At 41.0% G+C, this 14,169-nt stretch overlaps 1 protein-coding gene across 1 annotated transcript in view; it reads left to right on the top strand.

Annotated features, from left to right (window-relative positions):
• Positions 1-14,169, top strand: part of SRPX (sushi repeat containing protein X-linked) — a 118,205-nt gene that overhangs the window by 33,665 nt on the left and 70,371 nt on the right. The window lies entirely within an intron of this gene.

Here is a 14,169-nt window from a genome sequence, read left to right as displayed (position 1 = left end):
TTGTCTATGTTGCATTATGCAACTTCACTGCAACCTTGGTTCTGAACTCATAGCGTGTGCACTCTGTGCTGCATATGCCCTCAGGGCCACACAACACCAACAAATACTGCCACACAACATTAACAAAAGCTGCCCAAACACGAAAAGGGGTCACAAGTGGAAAAACTTTAAGAAGTCCTGTTATAGATCTTTGGGTATAGTTCCAAATTGTTCTCCAGAATGGTTGAACTGCACAATTCTACCAAAAATGCGTTAAGTACCTATTTCTTTCCTGTCTCCTCCAGCATTTATTGTTTTTCTTTTCTGTAATGTTAAGCAATCTGACGACTGTGAGGTGGTATTTAAGAGTTGTTTTAATTTGGTTTTCACTAATTATTAGTGATTTAGAGCATTTTTATATGATTTTTTATAGCTTTGATTTCTTCTTCTGAAAACTACCTGTTCATGTCCTTTAATCATTTATCAATTGGGGAATGGCTCTTATTTTTACAAATTTGACTCAGTTCAATATGTATTTGAGAAATGAGACCTTTATCAGAGAAAGTTGCTGTAAACATCTCCCCACCTTGTCAATTTCCTACTTTCCTTCTAATTTTGGCTGCATTGGTTTTGTTTGTGCAGAACCTTTTTAATTTAATGTAATCACAATTATTCATTTTACTTCCTGTGATCCTCTCTAACTCTTGTTTGGTCATGCACTCTTCCCTTATTGGTGAATCTGACTAATTTGCTTGTGATATCACTCTTTGTGTTAAGTCACATCCTCATTTCGACCTAACCTTGGTATACGGTGTGAAATGCTAGTTTGTGCTTAGTTTCTGCCACACTGCTTTCCAGTTTTCCCAGCAGTTTTTGTCAAATTTGTATATTCTTGCTCTAATAGCTAGGCTCTCTAACTTTTCGAAGAATTCCTTAGACATTTGATGTATTTCAACTGACTGCTTTAAGATACAAATGTGCTTCTTTTGGCTCATGAATAAAAGATCGGACTGTTGAGAAGTATGCTTCCTTCCCCTTATCCCTTCTCCTCTCTCACCCTTCTATTCAATTCTGCCTCTACCTATTAACTCAGGCCCACCCACGTTTTGGAATCAGTTGTGACAGTGGGCAGGGAGTATGAAATGAACTCCTCTTTCAGAAGGTGGTTGGCTTAGTATCAAACTCTATTCTTGCTTCCAGGGTCTCCTTTCTGTTACCCAAACACATCTGGATCCTGACTTCTTGTTACTTGGACTGTTACTTGACCCTGTGTCCTTCAGGATTCTTGCTTGAGTCCTTGACCCCATATTCCTTGGAAACTTTGCTTGTGTCCACACCTTGTTTCTTAGTCCCGTGATCTCTAAACTTTTTCATGTACCCCAGTGGTTAAGAAAACTGAGCATGTACACCAATGTATTTATATTTAGTTATTTACAGATCACATACATGTCCTTTCGTACTAATGATTAGGTATGTAGACTTAAAAATAGAATTCAGAAAAGGATGAGATAAAGATGGAATAATATTTAATCCTAGAGTCAATAGGAAGCTTCTGGAGTCTCTTGGTCAGTCTTCTGCTTTGGGAAAATCACTTTGGCATCAATGTAGGGCATGGGAGAGGCTGGGAGCCTGCATTTAAGAAGAAGGGGTTGGAATTGGGGAGTATCGGGAGGTAGCCATGTTGCAGTTGCATTGGAGACAAGTACCATGAATGGCTCTTTGCTGGAACGCAGCCTATCTTCCTGTCCTCTGACTGGCGGATGGCATCTCCTTAGACTCAGGCTAGTGCTCCAGCAGGGAAACTACAGAACTTTTTTTCTATTTGGGCTTCCAAATCCTTCATCCTAATATCTCTGGACCACTTTCCTGCCTGTAACTCCCAGTACTGCTTTTATTTAGCCAAACTTCTGGTCCCTCTGGTCTGCTTTACCTTATTGCAGTCCAAGTCACAGCATGACACAGATTAATGTTAAACAGACATAGAACTAGCTGGAACTGAACTCCAGTGGGGGCTCAGTTTCACAAAAGAAATTTATTTTTAACATCCAAATTCTTTTTAATGGACCTTTGAAGCCCTTTCTTTGATTAAAAAATAAAATTGAACTTATTATTAAGAATAGGGACTAGAGCTAGCAATTTCTCCAGAGAGAGGCAACTGTCTACCAGTGGAGGTTAGCATCTTCTTTGTTCCTTATAGTCATAGAAAGCTGCCTACAGCCTGAAAGTTTAAATGAATTGTCCATAGTCATATAGGCATCGCTGTCAGATGCAGGACTTGAACTTGAGGGCTGCCAAGTCCTTTTCAGGGCTGCTTTCTACCTTTGGCGTCCGCCTGATGAGAACAGGGGCTAAGTTCAAATCCCCTTAGTGCTCTCATTTCCTTAATGTTAAAAAATAACATTTTTAGCTCTAAAAAAATCCAACCAACTCTTACTTCATCTCTTCCAGGAATTCTAGTTAAGTTTGTGCCTGAGCTGTGTTTTTATTTGAAGTTTTGCTTGTAGGTATTTTGAAACCGTTCTCTTCTTTCGAGTTTGTCTCTTGAGGATCTGTTATGATACTATCTTTTTTTAGTGGCATGATTCTTTTGTCATTGTTGTTTGCTCATTCTTCCAGCGTCCTTCCTGTTTCAGACTTTATGTCAGAGCTGGGCTCTGCCACATTTCTAGAGGAAATCTCCAGGCTGGTCTTGCCATTGCTTTCTTGTGACACTGAGTATTGTATTAGTCCATGATCTCAGGGATAGCTCAGGCTGGCGACCCCCAAGGTTTCAGTTCTCCCCAAGCGACCCAATCCAGGGCAGTCTGATCACTGCCACCCTGTGTTCTCAACTTTGTAAGTTACTGACATGGGTTTGGATTTGAACTTAGCCCCTGTCAGTCAACTGGGAAGCTCTGCTGGTTCAGAGGGACATTTGCTGACTCTCCTTTGGTTTGAGATTTCTGCCCTGGTTATTGTTCTATAGGCTACAGACTGGGCTCAAAGCTGGGACTAAGATTCTGCTCTGCCTCTGGGGTCTGAACCACACTGCTGCTGCTTGCTTCTGAACTTGTTCCTCCTCGGTACACCACCCAGGATTTTCCATCACTCTACTAGAATATGAGTGTTGCTAGAATTCTGCTAGAATGCTAGATTCTACTAGAATCACTCTTCAGTCCACCCTGGATCTATGACTTGAAGCTGGGTAGTGGTCAACAAAACTTCCCATCTCATTGTCCCAGAATGGATCTGGACCTCCTTTTGTCCTGATTTGCAGCTTCTCCCTAGACACTAAAGTGCTCCCTGCCAGAATACTTCTGGCCATATTCCTTTCCCAGTTTCTGCAGACCTCTCAATGTCTCCCTGTGCTGACTTAGGCTGGAAAAATGATTCAGTGTGATATTTTTTCTTGGATTTCCCCATCAGGATTCATCTGGTGCATTTTCTAGGTCTGTTTGGAGGAGTTTTTTTGGGGGGGGAGATGGGAGGAGCTTGCTGCACTGCTTCCTGCTACTCCACCATTTTGGCTTTACCTCTGAACATTTGTTAAGTGCCTGCTGTGTACCAGGTACTATGCTGGGTGTTGGAGATCCAAATATAATGAAGCAAAGAGCTTGCATTCTAATCAGAAAGAAAAGGGAAATAAAGTGGTATAAGATGGACAGGACAGATGTCAAAGTCAACAAGTGCATGAACTTTAACTGAGAGAGCTTCTGGAGAGCAGAAAGGACAACTCAACCGTGATGGCAGAAGTGGTGTCTAAGGAATTTTAAGAGCCAATCAGCATCTATGCCTTGGTTACCAAGCAGGATGCTAAACAGAATGGTTGCTTTGGAATCAAATAAGCCTAATTTCAAGGGTGGAGAGGCTAGGTACAGTGTGGTACAGGAGAGGAGAAGCCATTCATTCATTCATCCATCCAATAAACACTGATCAAATATTTACTATTTTTATTCCACTGTACTAGGCACTGGAGATGTTTCCTATATGGTGATCTTGCTGAGCTTTCTCAGTAGAGCTAAGAAACATGTCAAAAAGGAATAGTCAGTTGCTAATACTCTCTCCAGACTTACCAATGATCTCTTAATCGCCAAATACAATGACGTTTTCCTCAGTCTTTATTCTTAACCCCTCTGAAGCAATGGATACTATTGACCACCATTTCCTTTTGGATACTTTCTTCTTTCCAGGTTTTCTTGACACTACTCTTTTGGCTCTTCCTGGCTGGCTACTCCTTTCACTTTGCTGGCTTCACATCCGTATTATCCCCACTCTCTGTGGGTACACCCCAAAACTGTGATTTGTTTTATCCTGTCATTGTCTTAGCCTGCCTTCTTTTCCATTTCTACACACACTCAGTGACATTAGCTCTCAGGGATTTAATTGTCAACTCTATGCAAATGACCAACAATTCTATAATCAAGCCACAGTTTCTCCCTTAAGTTCATGTCTGTATCACCTGACCACCTGGTATTTCAGAATATTGGATTTCTCATAGAACTAGAATTCTCAGACTCAACACGTACCAACAGAACTTATTCTCTTCCCACTCAAACCTACCCATCTTATGAACTTCCTTATTTCCATGGGGGGCATCATCTTTTCACTAACCCAGGTTTACAACTTTAGAGTCATCCCCAACTTGTCACTTTCACCCTTTATTTCCTATCAACAGCCATTTACTTGTCCTTCCCACATCTCCTGTGTCCATCCTCTTCTCTTCACTCACACAACCACTATCCTACTTCAGGCTCTCATCCCTTCTTCCCTAGACTATTGTAATAGTTCCTAATTGGTCTCTCTACTTCGAGTCTCTTCCCTCTCCAATCTGTCCTCTACCCAGCTGCCCAAATATGACTATGTCACTTCCCCTGCTCTGGAAACTCCAATGACTCCCTGTTACCTTTAGGATCAAATATAGCCTCCTCTTGTTTGACATTTAAAGTCTATCATAAACTGGCTCCATTCTCCCTTTACAGCTTTATTATGTATTACTCCCCTTCCCACACTCCACAGTCCAACCAAACTGGCTTTCCTGCTTATCCTCATATGCAACATTCGCATCTTCTCCCTATGTCTTGTTATACACAATAAGTACCCCATGCCTAGAATGGATTCTTTTTTCATTTCTACCTCCAAGAATCCCTGGTATCCTTCAAAGCTCATCTCAGATGCTACATCCTAGATTGGACCTTTCATCACCCTCCCCCCATATTCTAGTGCCCATCCCCATCACCTTGTATTGATTCAGCATATACTGATATATGGATATGTCTCCACCTAGAGAGCATAAATGTCCTTGAAAGCAGGGACTGTTTCATTTATTATGTCTTTGTATCCCCAAGGCCTAGAACAGTTCCTGACTCATTGTAGACACCTAGTATATTCTTGTTGATTGATTAATTGCAAGGCCTGAGTCAGGGAAACCTGAGTTCAAATGTGACCTTGGACATTTACTGGTTGTGTGACACTCGGCAAGTCATTTAACCTGTTTGCCTCAGTATGCCCATCTGTAAAATAGAAATAATTGTAGGGTAGTTGTGAGGATCAAATGAAAAAATAATTGTAAATTGCAAAGAGTATGTATATCTATCTATCTATATGAACAATGAAGTATATATGTATACATTTATACGTGAACAATATGTAAATGTACCCCGTTCATAGGTGTGTGTGTGTATATTTGTATCTATGGGTATAGATACATATACAAACACGCATATATATGTATTTATGTAACTACACACATATATAGGAACAACGCTTTGTTTCTCCTTGTAAAATTGCCTCTGGAGGCCCAGAGTTTACAAAATATGGGATATGCGGTAGCCAAGATGTTTGCCAATTGGGAAAATCTAAGTATCAATGGGAACCTATGACTCTAGTCTGGTACAACCTAATAATGAATAAAGAGATGAGATTTTTGGACAGCAAGCAGTATTCCTCAGGACAGACGCATGACTCTGACCCACAACCAGAGGATAGTCCAATGAGGATCACATCTAGACTTGAGTAATAACAATAAGGGAATTAAATACAATCACATTGGATAGTACTTAGCCAGAGATCCCAGGGATGCACACTAGGTCCAGGCGATCAGTTAATCAAAAAGCATTTATCAAGTGCTTGCTATGTGCCAGGGACTGGGCTAGGCACTTGGGATACAAAGAAAGGCCCCAAACAGTCCCTGCTCTTCTATTAAGTATAACCTAACTCTTGGCAAAAAATAGACCCCAAGACTCTCTGATAATGAGGTCTTCTGGACCAGACACAGGGATATGCAAAGAAAAATAAGTTAGTGTCCACCAAGCATTTTTACTTGGTGCTCCAGAATGTTATCTGATACCACTGCCTTTTACTATATCCCAAGTGACTTCTCTTCCTGCTTCCTTAGCTTTCTTGAATATCCATTTTTCTTCAAAGTCTTTTTGTTCTAGTCCCTGTGCCAGTAATGCCTTCCCTTCTCAGGCCTCCCCAGTCTCTATACTGAAAGCTCTTTGGAGGACGTGGTGTATCATCCCACCCACAAAGGGGCATTCGCCTCAGGACAAAATAATGAAGATGACAATTTAGTAATTCCAGGGGACCACTCTGGGTAACAACTTCTATGCTTAACATTCTTGTTCATGGGCCTAAGCAATCACGGCACAGCCTGCATTCATTACTCCCCTGCACAGCTGAATGCCAGGACGTAGGCTTATGCATACAGTAAAGAGTGCTGTCTCGTTCTCTAAATGACAGGACTGAAGCTTCTTGTATGTCCTCCCTTTTTAAGTTGAATCTGAAACACATAAAATGAGGCTGTCCAGGGGCTTCTTGCCCAGCTTTCATTTACTACAGGCATTAGAGGCAGAAATCCAACTATGTAACTGTCACTTTTATCCACTGAAAGCAGTATATCCTTTCCTTCTCCCTGGTGCTGGGGAAAGGGATTCCTTTTTTATAATTTTCCTCAATTCATTTTTGAAAAGAATAAAGTCTACTCTGACAAATTTTGGTTTTACTTTATCTGAATGTAAGCTCCTTGAGGACAGGGGCTTTTTCATTTTCATCTTTTTATTGTCAGGATCTAGTGTAATGTCTGGCATATAGTTGGCAGTTAATAAATACTTCCTGAATAGAATTTGAGGTTGTGTGGTAGGTGGGACTAACATAATTTTTTTGGAGGGGTAGTAATTTCATATCTGGGCAGCTAGGTGGCACAGTGGAGTGCCAGGCCTGGAGTCAGGAAGATTCATCTTCCTGAGTTCAAATCTAGCCTTAGACATTTACTAGCTGTGTGACCCTGGGCAAGTCACTTAACTCTGTTTGCCTCAGTTTTATCAGCTGTAAAATGAGCTGGAGAAGGAAATGGCAAACCACGCCAGTATCTTCGCCAAGAAAACCTCGAATGAGGTCACGAAGCATAGTACATGATTGAAAAAATGACTGAACACCCAATCTCATATTCCTCCAAGGTATAGCATAGTGGAGAGATGGTCTTTGAGTCACAAAGACTTGGATTCATGTTCCTCCTCTGACATCTACTGGCTCTGTGACCCTGGGCAAATCAATTAAGTTCTCACTGTCTGAGACAATTCTCTGAGACTACAAGTTACAGAACATTTGTCAAATAATAATGTAATAATGAAATCAAAGGTCCAGTCCCTTCTCAAAAGTATTCATAGAGCCTAAGGTTTCAAAGGGACCATGGAAGTCACATTGTCCAATCTACCATTCTCAAGAACAACCCTGACAGGTGATCATTTTTCCTCTGCTTAAATACTTTTGATGATGAGAAACTTACTACCAGTTTTCGACAGCTCCAATTTCTAGAAAGTTCTTATTAACCCTGAACTAATGTAGCTAGCAACTATTCAATAAAGAAGTTTGGAATTATTTATTCTACTGAACCTGTGGTGCTTCCTAGGATTCACCACAAGAACATAAATTTATTAGAGTTTCAAGAGACTTTTGAGGACATTAAATCCAACCCTGTCATTTTGCAGGTGAGAAAGTTGAGACTGAGAAAAGTGAAGTGCCTTGACTGGCTGAGCCAGAATTCAGACATGGGTCTTTTTGACTATAAGTCCAAGGCTCTATCCACTATGGCATCTAGTTACCTCTACCATTTCACAGAAAATGTGTTTAATAAGACGTTCAAGACTTTTTCAGGGAAGTACTTATCAACCTCACTTTTCTATAGTTTCTAGATTGTACCTTTGTACTTTTTTTAATTGGTACATCTGCCTATCTCCATTAGGTTACTAACAATATAGCTTCAATTACACTTTCATGTTCTTTCAGTACGGGAGCCTTGATCTTACTTCAGGTCTCTAAGTATTTTTTTAAATTGATGTTATTGATATATTTTGTTTTTACATTACCTAAATCTTTCTGTCTCTCTCTCTTTTTTTCTTTTTTGAGGCAATTGGGATTAAGCGACTTGCCCACCTAGTGTCTAGGGCTGTATTTGAACTCAGGTCCTCCTGACTCTGGGGCTGGTTGCTGTATCCACTGAACCACTGAATTGTTTTGTGGTGTGGTTGTTCTTTCCATTTAAATCATTGTGGTCATTGTGTATTTTGTTTTCTTAGTTCTACTTACTTCACTGCATCAGGTCATTCACAATATTCCTTGTTTTTATAGCCCGGTAATATTCCATTGCATTCATGTACCACGATTTGCTTGGCGATTCCTCAATCAATGAACATATATTTTGTGTATATCTCTTTGCTATCACATAAAGTGCTGCTACAAATGTTTTGTTGTACATGTGGACCCTCTTCTTGCTGGTGACTTCCTTGTAGTAGACCCACCTGGTCAATGACCTCCCTAGTAGTAGAATCTTTGGATCCAAGGATAGGGACATTTTGATCACTTTATTTGCATAATTACAAATTGCTTTTCAGAATGGTTGAATTAAATCACAGCTCCATTAACAATGCGCCATTGTGCTTACCTCCTTGCTGCCCTGTCCAGTTTTGGCTCTTCCCATCTTCTGTCATCTTAGCTAATTTTCTAGGTGTGAGTTGCTTTGATTTGCATTCCTCTTATTAATGATTTGGGGTATTCTGTAATATGGTTGTTTATAGTCTGTAGTTCTTCTGAGAACAGTTTGTTCCTATCCCTTTGACCACTTATATATTAGGGAATATTTTCTTACTATCTCATTCATTTATTTATTTAATATTTTTAGTTTTCGGCATTGATTTTCACAATAGTTTGACTTACAAATTTTCTCTCCATTTCTACCCCCCCCACTCCAAGATAGCATATATTCTGATTGCCCCATTCCCCAGTCAGCCCTCCCTTCTGTCACCCCACTCCCCTCCATCCCCTTTTCCCTTACTTTCTTGTAGGGCAAGATACATTTCTATGCCCCGTTGCCTGTATAACTTATTTCTTAGTTGCATGCAAAAAACTTTTTTTGAACATCTGCTTTTAAAACATTAAGTTCCAAATTCTCTCCGCTCTTCCCTCCCCACACACCCTCCCTAAGAAGGCAAGCAATTCAACATAGGCCACATGTGTATCATTATGTAAAACCTTTCCACAATACTCATGTTGTGAAAGACTGACTATATTTTGCTCCGTCCTATCCTATCCCCCTTTATTCAGTTTTCTACCTTGACCCTGTCCCTTTTCAAAAGTGTTTGCTTTTGATTACCTCCTCCCCCTATCTGCCCTCCTTTCTATCATCCCCCCCTTTTTAACTCCTTCCTCCTTCTTTCCTGTGGGGTAAGATACCCAATTGAATGTGTATGTTATTCCCTCCTCAGGTCAATTCCAATAAGAGAAAGATTCACTCATTCCCCCTCACCTGCCCCCTCTTCCCTCCCATCAGAACTGAGAACTGCTTTTTCTTTCCACTTTTATGCAAGATAATTTACCCCATTCTATCTCTCCCTTTCTCCCTCTCTCAATATATTCCTCTCTCTCATCCCTTAGTTTGATATTTTTTAGATATCATCCCTTCATATTCAACTCATCCTGTGCCCTCTGTCTATGTGTGTGTGTATGTGTGTGTGTGTGTGTGTGTGTGTGTGTAGATATATATGTATGTATGTATGTATGTATGTATGTATATTCCCTTTAGCTACCCTAATACTGAGGTCTTATGAATTATACACATCATCTTTCCATGTAGGAATGTAGACAAAGCAGTTCAACTTTAGTAAGTCCCTTATGATTTCTCTTTATTGTTTACCTTTTCATGCTTCTCTTGATTCTTGTATTTGAAAGTCAGATTTTCTATTCAGCTCTGGTCTTTTCACTGAGAAAGCTTGAAAGTCCTCTATTTTATTGAAAGTCCGTATTTTGCCTTGGAGCATGATACTCAGTTTTGCTGGGTAGGTGATTCTTGATTTTAATCCTAGCTCCATTGACCTCCAGAATATCGTATTCCAAGCCCTTCGATCTCTTAATGTAGAGGCTTCTATATCTTGTGTTATCCTGATTGTGTTTCTACAATACTCAAATTGTTTCTTTCTGGCTGCTTGCAGTGTTTTCTCCTTGACCTGGGAGCTCTGGAATTTGGCAACAATGTTCCTAGGAGTCTTCTTTTTGGGATCTTTTTGAGGAGGTGATCTGTGGATTCTTTGAATTTCTATTTTACCCTTTGGTTCTAGAATATCAGGGCACTTCTCCTTGATAATTTCTTGAAAGATGATGTCTGGTCTCTTTTTTTAATCATGGCTTTCAGGTAGTCCAATAATTTTTAAATTATCTCTCCTGGATCTATTTTCCAGGTCAGTGGTTTTTCCAATGAGGTATTTCACATTGTCTTCCAATTTTTCATTCTTTTGGTTCTGTTTTATAATATCTTGATTTCTCATAAAGTCACTAGCTTCCACTTGCTCCAATCTAGTTTTTAGGGTAGTATTTTCTTCAGTGGCCTTTTGGACTTCCTTTTCCATTTGGCTAATTCTGCCTTTCAAGGCATTCTTCTCCTCATTGGCTTTTTGGAGCTCTTTTGCCATTTGAGTTAGTCTATTTTTTAAGGTGTTATTTTCTTCAGTATTTTTTGGGTCTCCTTTAGCCAGCCATTGACTTGTTTTGCATGGTTTTCTCACATCACTCTCATTTCTCTTCCCAATTTTTCCTCTATTTCTCTAACTTCCTTTTCCACATCCTTTTTGAGCTCTTCCATGGCCTGAGACCAGTTCATGTTTTTCTTGGAGATTTTTGATGTAGGCTTTTTGACTTTGTTGACTTCTTCAGGCTGTATGTTTTAGTCTTCTTTGTCACCAAAGAAAGATTCCAAAGTCTGAGTCTGAATCTGAGTCTGTTTTCAGTGCCTGGATGTGTTCCCAGTCAACTACTTGACCCTTGAGTTTTTTGTCAGGGTATGCCTGCTTGTAGAGTATAGAGTACTTTGTCCCAAGCCTGAGGGGCTGCGCTGTTGTTTTCAGAGCTATTTCTACTCAGCAAGCTCTGCCACACCAGCGCTCCCCCCCCCCCAAGAACCACCAGCCTGGACTGCGACTTGGATCTTAAGCAGGCTCAGCACTCCTGCTCTGATCTGCCACCTAAGTCCTCCCACCAGGTGGGCTTGTGGCGGGAAGCAACTGCAGCTGTAGTTCTGTAGGAGATTTATTCTGTAAGGAGATTTATTTTACCATAGCAGGGGAAGGATATCCAAGAAGGATGGACAGAGAGAAGACCAAGTTCATTGAATTGAGTGCAGCTCAGTGTTGTCCATGGCCAGATCTTGGCCATCCAGTCAAGCCCACCAGGAGTTGTTTATAGCTTTTTTTGTATTTATGTGACCAGGAGCTACTGCCAGTGGCATTCACCTTAAGTCCTCTGAGATCGTTAAGTATTAAGATCAGGTTTTAATACCTTTTATAGAAAATAACTAGCATAACCCACATGGCAAGGGACCTTGGTAGACCTTCCTCCTAACAGCTGGCTAACTGAGAGTATCCTAGTGATGTCAAGAGAATACAAGGGAGGGCCTCATATGGTCATACACACTTGTAACCTGCTATCAGAGAAGCTTAGGCTGGTGGTTCACTTGACCTTGGAAGTTCTGAACTGCAGAAAGGCTAAAATTGATTTAAATATCTATGCTGTCTGGGACCAATATGGTGAGCAAAAGCAGAAGCAGAAACAGGTCAAAGCTTCCATACTGATCAGTGGCTTGATCTGGCCTGGAAGTGGCTGTGGGCTTTCTTTCGGTCAACATAAGGAAACCCAGTCTTCAAAAAAAAAAGAATGTGAGGAAGTCCCCCCTCCCCCCATATTTTGTATGGCTGTCCTTTGCCAGGCATATGGGAGAACCATAGAGCAAGGAATGAGCAAATATGGAGTAGCTATAAATATGCATCACTGCAGGAAACATGTCAGTGAGATCACAGATCCATTTGAATATTTGAATATTTGCCTATGTGTGAAACATGAAAAATTAGTACTGCCAGGAAGCTCTGTGTGTGAATTCACCATCAAACCCATGATGGTTAGAGTACGCAGTTTTGGAGCTTCTATCTCTTTTAACAAAATTATTTTTGTTACTATGTTGTGGCCCTTGTAGCCATGGTGTTCCCCATTATCCATAACTTGGACACCTCCCCTCACCAACACATTACGAGGTCTAGTCAGACTTTTGTTTTAAATGTCCATTGTCTGACTCTTTGTTTTTCAAATTGAGTTTTTGAAATGTAGTTCTTTTTAATTATTGAAAATGTATTCAGCTGGACCAAATTGAGCTGAGAGTTCCTTGTAACCTTTGGCCAATTCATAAACTACATTATTCTCAAAGAATCAGCTTATCCTATCCAAGATTTTATGGCAAAATGAAAATTGGCAAGTTGCCAATTTTATGAAGAAGACTACTTGACTTGGCATTCACAAAGGAAGGAGAGAGGAGGCCAGCCTGATGACACTGATGGCTTTGAAACTTTTCATTCACATTTCCATGCTCCCTTCATCCAGTGACCTAAGAAACGTGGTCTGCGGTGATCCTTAGAGACTTCAGTGTCCTATATTAATAACTTCTCTCACTCCACCTCCCATTTCATTATTTCCATGATAGATGGCTTCATGTTTTCCCAAGTAGTAGCAGTATATAGTATCCTGCACTTAAAGTCAATAAGATGTGGGTTCAAATAGCTGAGTGACCCAGGGAAGTCTCTTTATCTTTCTGAGCCTTGGTTTCCTCATCTGTAAAAAGGTGAAAATGATAGCACCAGTTTTACAAGTTTGTCTTGAGGACCAAATGGCATAATTGAGGCAAGGTGCTCTGCAAACCTTCCAATACTGCATTAATTTTTGCTATTTTTATTTGGACCTTCAATAGACCAAAATTTGGTTGTTCCAGTTCAATATAGGAATATCCATAGTAAGGTAAGCACTGTGCAGAGCAGGCATCCTTACCTTTACCTCTATGTAGGAATATCAGTATTATGAAAAATCACTGAACCTGAGGCTAGAAGACTTGGTGCAGGCCCCAGCTCCTTACTAATGATATGGCCTAGAGCAAATCACTTGAGTCCTCTGGCCCTCCCATGCCTCATGAGATAATAATGCTTGCATTTGTATCTCACACAGTTGTGAGGATCCAGTAAGACTTTGTATTTAAAGTGGTATGTATGTAAACATAGTGGTATCCACTATGTTTATTTTCTATTTTTTTAAAAATAGAATTGATGTGGGGGTAGAGCCAAGATGGTGGCTGGAAAGCAGGGACTAGAGTGAGCTCCCCGCTGGGTCCCTCCAAAACCCTATAAAAATGGCTCTGAACCGATTCTAGAACTGCAGAACCCACAAAATAGCAGAGAGAAGCAGGGCTCCAGCCCAGGACAGCCTGGATGGTCTCTGGGTGAGGTCTTTTGCCCATGGAACTGGGAGCTGGGAGTGGAGCAGAGCCTAGCGTGGGTGGTGTGGACCAACCAGACCAAGAGCCGGGAGGAGCGGGCCCTAGCACCCTGAATCAGTGAGCTGCAGCAGTTACCAGACTTCTCAACCCACAAACACCAAAGACAACAGAGAAGGTTAGTGGGAAAAGCTGCTGGGGACAGAGTGAAAAAAGGAGTTCGTGGTTTGGCCACCACCCCTGGGGCAGCAGAGGTGGGGCAGCTACAGAACTACAGCTGCAACTGCTTCTGCCTGCAGGCCCACATGGTGGGAGGAATTAAGTGGCGGATCAGAGCGGGAGTGAAGAGCCTGCTGAAGATCTAAGTCCAGTCCGGGTTGGGGGTTCTTGGGGAAGGAGGAGTGCTGGTGTGGCAG

Source organism: Trichosurus vulpecula, chromosome 2 (genome assembly GCF_011100635.1).
Source record: "Trichosurus vulpecula isolate mTriVul1 chromosome 2, mTriVul1.pri, whole genome shotgun sequence".
In the NCBI taxonomy this organism is placed as follows: domain Eukaryota; kingdom Metazoa; phylum Chordata; class Mammalia; order Diprotodontia; family Phalangeridae; genus Trichosurus; species Trichosurus vulpecula.
The sequence above is the reverse complement of the archived record's forward strand: the minus strand, read 5'-3'. Positions and strand labels throughout refer to the sequence as shown.